Genomic DNA, 7,500 nt, shown 5'->3' on the forward strand with positions numbered 1-7,500 from the left:
TCGATACTTTTGACAACCCTAGTGGGGCGGGGCCTGTGTTTGTGTCAGTGATGGAACAGGGCTGTGTTGATGTTTCAGGGTGGTGGCTGGTTTTGTCTCCAGGCCTGCTTGTTATTTGACACAGTTAGCCTGCTGGGCACGAGGTTTAGCTTTCTCACCAGGCTCAGATCTCTTCATCTGCCACCCTCCACTGAAGCTAAACAAAAACAAACACACCCCTCTCTCTGCTCCAGGCTAACGCTAGTGCTAATGCTATTTGCTCAGCTTTACTGTAATAAGACCTGAGGCTGAAGGGAGAGCAGGGCACAACAAGACAGAGAGAGATGGAGAAGGCAGGATGACATGGATACTCAGGACTGCTTATATTACAAGCAAGATATGACAATGGATGCCGATATTTGTGGTGTATCTGTAATGAACGCTACTGGAGAGCTTGGTAAACAGGGGAAAGCGTACATTGAAAATAATAAAGATAATTTATTTAGCACTTTTCTAAAGCTAGAGTCTACAAAGGGCCTTACCAAACAACACTAGTAAAACGTACTGTATAAAAAGGGAGATCAAATTAGGTGTTGCCATCAAACACAAAATGCGCAGTCCAAAAATCCAATGACAGCTAGATGCAAGGGGTGGTGGTCGCTCAAACAAAACGTGATGCCATTTAAAAAAAAGTCTATGAAAGTGCCTTTTTTTAAATAGTGATTTATAAAGATGAAACTGAATTAGCTAGCTGCTAGCATACACGTGCTGAGCCATGCTTTGACTGTGATGTGTAGTAAAATAAAAAACAGGCAATTCTTCCACTTAGTCAAACCTTTATTTGCACAACAGCAGTTGGGTTTTTTCTAAGGCACAGTTGAGGAAACGGCACCATTGACCCAGTTTCAGGCTGGGTCTCTCCTGTGTAACACAGCAAGTTCTCCCTTTCAGGATGTAGAGGGCGGCGGACAAAAGAGAGGACAAGAGAGGACAGACTGAGAGGGGGAGAAAGTCAGGCTGGAAGATGAGAAAAGCTGATAATTCAGTTCACTGACAACAGCTCTCCCTGTGAGATCAGCTCAACACTCTCACTCTGGTTTCCCCATGTGACCGAGAGAGAGAGAGAGAGAGAGAGAGAGAGAGCGAAAGAGAGAGAGAGAGAGAGAGAGAGAGAGAGAGAGAGCGAGAGAGAAAGAGAAAGAGAGAGAGAGAGAGAGACTATTCTCTCCACTCACTCAATGATAGCATCTGTCTCTCCACTCATGTGCAAGAGTCAGTGTTGGGGAAGCTACGTTGAAACGGTAGTTTATCAAACTACTACTAGCTACTTCCCAATCTACTCGCAATTCTTTTGTTAGCTCGTCAAACTAAGACTACTTTTCAAAAGGTCCTTCAGAATCACCCAAACTACATCACAGGAAATGAACACAATCCGAGTGTGAATATCATATTTTTACACAGAGGTACAACTGAACTGACACAGTAAAAAGTGTGTTTGATATTTAATTGAGGGACTAGTGCAGGCCAGTCCTCACAGGCAGCCCGGGGATGTGTTTTAAGAGGAGAGGGAGCGGTTCTGGAGGTGGAATCAGGAAAATGCAAAATTAATAGGGAAATTCATGGTATTTGATCACAGTCATAGGTGATTTTAATCAAATATAGAGAAAAAGACATCAGTACTATAATTAGAATTCCTCAAGTTCCTAGGACATATTTTATTAGCCTATTCATAACTTCCATACATGGTGAAGAGTTAACTTTTTTGTCCATCGGCCAAATGTCTTGTGAATGTTCAACTGTTACCAGCCACTCAATGGATTAGCATTGTTTGTTTGTGGCTGGTGGTGAGTGAATCAAATCTACCTACCAGCCACTTGCAGATCTATATTTTACCAGCATTTGGCTGCTGAGTGGTGACTGCTGCTAATTGTGTGCCCTGCTTTCATAGTGTAGCAATCATAGCTTAACTGTTAGCTTAGCCAGGTTAACTAACAACAACAACAACAACAACAACAAAATTGACACCATTTCTAGCTGAATTTATTCAAGTATCTCCCCATAGGCTATACTAAACTGCCTAATCAGTATCTGCTCCACTGGTTTTTTTTCCACATCCTATTTTTTCTCTTTCGTTTTGACTTCCAGATCATTTCATTTCCTTCATTCACTTTCAATTCAAGAGAATAAGTGAATCATGCAAGTTTGATGGAAATGAATCACATACCTTCTCTTGAATTGAAAGTGAAAGTGAATTCACGTCATTCAAAATCGTCCAGGCCAGGGGATGACATGGAACGCCTTTTAGGGAGGTTTCAATGTCATTGCAAATTGACCATTGGTTGTTTAATGGAGAGGGGTTTGTGGTCACTGATGTGTGGAGTAAAGTTTGTCAGCCTTCGGGTGGCCCTAACGGACTGGGAGGCCCAAGCAGTTGCCTGCCTTGCCTGTTCACAAGCTGCACCTCTGTAGTAACTAACTAACTTGTAGTTAAACTAGTAATTGAACTACATGTAGTCAACTACTCCCCAACACTGAGCAAACCCTGACCATCATTTTATATAAAGACTGTTGATGTTTTTATCTCCTCCTGGCTTTGGCTGTCATCTCCTCCCTTTCTTCACATGTGCAGTGTGTAAACTAAGTGTCTGGTTAGGTCTCCCCAAAGTGTTCCACCAACACAGCCATCTTTTCCCTCATCTTTGTCTCCTCCTTTCAAAGATGCTGTATCTAAAGAGAGCACCTGTCTGTCATGACACTTGCTCATTCAACCCTTTCAGAGCCGTGTGTGGCAGCTGTTATTGCCTGAAGCCAAGGCAGACTCATTCAGTTGGTGGGGGCAGTTTGGAGGGAGAACTGTAACAGGAGGCAGATGTCGAGGTAGCTTTACCTTCTAGCTTTGTGAATAGAGTCAAAGTGACCGCCTACTTCCTGCTTCAGCACTGTACCAGAGATCTTTATCCGCCATTTATTTTCCCCATAGACATTTCGTAAAATGCTTATAAAAATAGTTAGTTTAAATAGTTTTACTCAGACCAACACTTAAAAAATCGAAAAAATATTTTCTTTAAATCTGCAATTTTTTACGTTTTGGTCTGAGTGAAATGTTATGCGGTCTCTCCTGTTTCTAAATATATCTGAACCGTTTTGGTTTGAACAAGTAAAACTATTTTTATAAGCATTTTACGAAATGTCTATGGCAAAATAAATGGCGGATGAAAATCTCTGGTACAGTGCTGAAGCAGGAAGTAGGCGGTCACTTTGCCTCTCTATGCTCTTCGTGTGGACTAGGTAGGAACAGCCAGTGCACGCTGCTGTAGCCATGAGCTCAGTGACACTTCCCTTCCTATCTTCTAATGTCACGCTGCCTGGATCGGCACAGGACTTCTCTGTGTCGCGGGTTGATGATGTCATCATGCGTGTGGCTTGAGTTAGATTGCATAACTGGACTGCCAACAGTGACTGGGCTTAAATGGCCACAATGCGTTATACTCAATCTCATTGGTTACGCACGCACACGCATGCACACGCACACGCGCACACACACACACACACACACACACACACACACACACACACACACACACACACACACACACACACACACAAACCCATCTCACATGCTCAGTCATCGAGCTCAGATGACGTCAGGTCAGTGGCAGCTGACTGCAACGTGAACCTGCTAGCACTGTGCTGAATGCTCTGCACAGACTGATTCAGAGTTAGAGATTTAGAGTGATGAGAAATCATGTAAAACAAATGCAAGAAATTGTCTGATTTCACATCAACAACTAAAATGAGCTGAGTGGGAAAATGGAAACTAAAAATTAATTCAGCAGTGGCTGCTTGCTTGTGCTGACCCCCAACAGGGGTCCTCAAATATTAATTAATTCATTCATTCATTCATTCATTCATTCATCTTCTCTATCCGTTTCCTTTTAAGGATCAGTGGGTGGAGCCTATCCCACTGCAGGACTAACACAAGTCCTCAAGTTACTCACTTCTGAAGAAATTAATATGACAAGCTAATGGCTAATGTCTTGCCAAAATCAATACAAGTCCATACAATAAGAGAGAGAGTAGACTGAATCAAATGCTACGTTTTGTATCACAAGACACAAGAGGCATTTCCTGCCTAGAGAAAATTGTTGAAAGGGCATGTAAATGGATAGCTTCACATTTTTAGTTTCAGCACGAAGTCCTTCAGACACCCTACAGACGGCATGTTAGCATTGTCCTTCAGACACCCTACAGACGTGGCGTGTTAGCATTGTCCTTCAGACACCCTACAGACGTGGCGTGTTAGCATTGTCCTTCAGACACCCTACAGACGGCGTGTTAGCATTGTCCTTCAGACACCCTACAGACGGCGTGTTAGCATTGTCCTTCAGACACCCTACAGACGTGGCGTGTTAGCATTGTCCTTCAGACACCCTACAGATGGCTTGTTAGCATTGTCCTTCAGACACCCTACAGATGGCTTGTTAGCATTGTCCTTCAGACACCCTACAGATGGCTTGTTAGCATTGTCCTTCAGACACCCTACAGATGGCTTGTTAGCATTGTCCTTCAGACACCCTACAGATGGCTTGTTAGCATTGTCCTTCAGACACCCTACAGATGGCTTGTTAGCATTGTCCTTCAGACACCCTACAGACGTGGCGTGTTAGCATTGTCCTTCAGACACCCTACAGACGGCTTGTTAGCATTGTCCTTCAGACACCCTACAGATGGCTTGTTAGCATTGTCCTTCAGACACCCTACAGACGGTGTGTTAGCATTGTCCTTCAGACACCCTACAGACGGCTTGTTAGCATTGTCCTTCAGACACCCTACAGACGTGGCGTGTTAGCATTGTCCTTCAGACACCCTACAGACGGCTTGTTAGCATTGTCCTTCACACACCCTACAGACGGCTTGTTAGCATTGTCCTTCAGACACCCTACAGACGGCTTGTTAGCATTGTCCTTCAGACACCCTACAGACGGCGTGTTAGCATTGTCCTTCAGACACCCTACAGACGGCTTGTTAGCATTGTCCTTCAGACACCCTACAGACGGCGTGTTAGCATTGTCCTTCAGACACCCTACAGACGGCGTGTTAGCATTGTCCTTCAGACACCCTACAGACGCGGCGTGTTAGCATTGTCCTTCAGACACCCTACAGATGGCTTGTTAGCATTGTCCTTCAGACACCCTACAGACGGCGTGTTAGCATTGTCCTTCAGACACCCTACAGACGCGGCGTGTTAGCATTGTCCTTCAGACACCCTACAGACGCGGCGTGTTAGCATTGTCCTTCAGACACCCTACAGATGGCTTGTTAGCATTGTCCTTCAGACACCCTACAGACGGCGTGTTAGCATTGTCCTTCAGACACCCTACAGACGGCGTGTTAGCATTGTCCTTCAGACACCCTACAGATGGCTTGTTAGCATTGTCCTTCAGACACCCTACAGATGGCGTGTTAGCATTGTCCTTCAGACACTCTACAGACGCGGCTTGTTAGCATTGTCCTTCAGACACCCTACAGATGGCTTGTTAGAATTGTCCTTCAGACACCCTACAGATGGCGTGTTAGCATTGTCCTTCAGACACCCTACAGACGGCTTGTTAGCATTGTCCTTCAGACACCCTACAGACACGGCTTGTTAGCATTGTCCTTCAGACACCCTACAGACGCGGCTTGTTAGCATTGTCCTTCAGACACCCTACAGACGCGGCTTGTTAGCATTGTCCTTCAGACACCCTACAGACGGCTTGTTAGCATTGTCCTTCAGACACCCTACAGACGTGGCGTGTTAGCATTGTCCTTCAGACACCCTACAGACGGCGTGTTAGCATTGTCCTTCAGACACCCTACAGACGTGGGGTGTTAGCATTGTCCTTCAGACACCCTACAGACGCGGCTTGTTAGCATTCGTCCTTGAAATCAATGGGTGCTGCCTGCTAGCTGTGAGGCCTGTCATGCTAACAAAGCTGTTTTTGAGTCACTCCACAGTGTTTGTACACGCGGTCCGTTTACTTTAAACCATGGGAATGAAGTCCGAGTGATCACTGTTTAGTCAGTGGTTCTGCACAGATGTAAACACTTGAGAGAAGAACTCGGACCTCTCTGGAACAAACTAACAGTCTGGTCCGTCTGAGAGCCGTGGATGTGCTAAGACTGAAGTGGAAGAAATGTCAAACTGAAATGGTGAGCTGATGATGTGCTTGCTAAGATATCTGCCCTTTGAGCTTTGGTCTGTCCTCCCACAGTACAGCACTGTACAGACCGCTAGCGTGGACTGTGGGCAGTCCAAAGTCCCACTGGTCAGGTAGTCCTCTCCCAGAGGGACTGGTGACCTTGGACGACTAACTGACTGACTGACTGATCATGTATAAATGATAAAGGCACTTATCACTCAGTCACTTTCATAAGATTCTCCCACTGGACGTCTCCAGTGATTTATCAGATCAGATCTAATCTGTCATTATTATAAGGCAATAAGACGCAGTAGTGCAACATGACTGGGGGGGTGGGAGGGACTTTGGATGCTGGCCTGCAGAAAGACAGATTAAGCACGTCAGCAGCATGTGTGCATACACTGTTATATCACCTGCAATATACTGACATGATCAGGCTTGACACGACCAGCCCAATGACTGATTCAGCAAATTAATGAAAAGCCAACTTTTTTTTTTTTTTTTTTTGATCAACTCAAACCCTGTATGGCATACAGTATCAGCATACAGTGTACTGTAGTATGCTGATAGATAGAGTGTGGATAATACAGTAGCCTACATGCTTTGAAACCCTTAGTTTTAGCTATACAGTGTTCTAAGCAGACTGGATGGCATGCAGCAGATGATAGAACGCTCATCCATAAGAGACTTGAGACCTTTCATTTCATTTCATTTCATTGGACTTGTGACCAAAGACTTGAGACCTGACTTGGACTTGTGACCAAAGACTTGAGACTTGACTTGGACTTGTGACCAAAGACTTGAGACCTGACTTGGACTATAGCTAAAAGACTTGAGACCTGACTTGGACTTGTGACCAAAGACTTGAGGCTTGCCTTGGACTATAGGTAAAAGACTTGAGACTTGACTTGGACTCTAGCTCAAAGACTTGAGACTTGACTTGGACTATAGCTAAAAGACTTGAGACCTGACTTGGACTCTAGCTCAAAGACTTGAGACTTGACTTGGACTCTAGCTCAAAGACTTGAGACTTGACTTGGACTTGCAAAAAACTAGCTGTCTCTGCCATAGACTAGCACATGCTTCCTCCGATACATGTGCAGTCGCCAGCCGCTTCTTTTTCACCTGACAGCGAGGGGTTTCACTTGCAGGATGTAGCGCGTGGGGGAGGATCACGCTATCCTCCCCCCCAGTTCCCCTCCCCTCCTCCCCTTTCCTCCCAGAGCAAAGTGAACATCAAAGTCTCTTTACAGCACCATGTGTGCACACAGCTGATGGGACTTGAATAACGACTTCCAGATGGCGAGATAATGGTCTGTGAGTAATTCGATTGGTGGAG

General features: G+C 45.1%; 1 protein-coding gene across 1 annotated transcript in view; it reads left to right on the forward strand.

The window, feature by feature from the left end:
• Window positions 1–7,500, forward strand: part of LOC310794793 (monocarboxylate transporter 1-like) — a 38,056-nt gene that overhangs the window by 21,901 nt on the left and 8,655 nt on the right. The window lies entirely within an intron of this gene.

The sequence above is a fragment of the Poromitra crassiceps genome (genome assembly GCF_964638095.1).
Source record: "Poromitra crassiceps genome assembly, chromosome: 20".
Lineage (NCBI taxonomy): Eukaryota > Metazoa > Chordata > Actinopteri > Beryciformes > Melamphaidae > Poromitra > Poromitra crassiceps.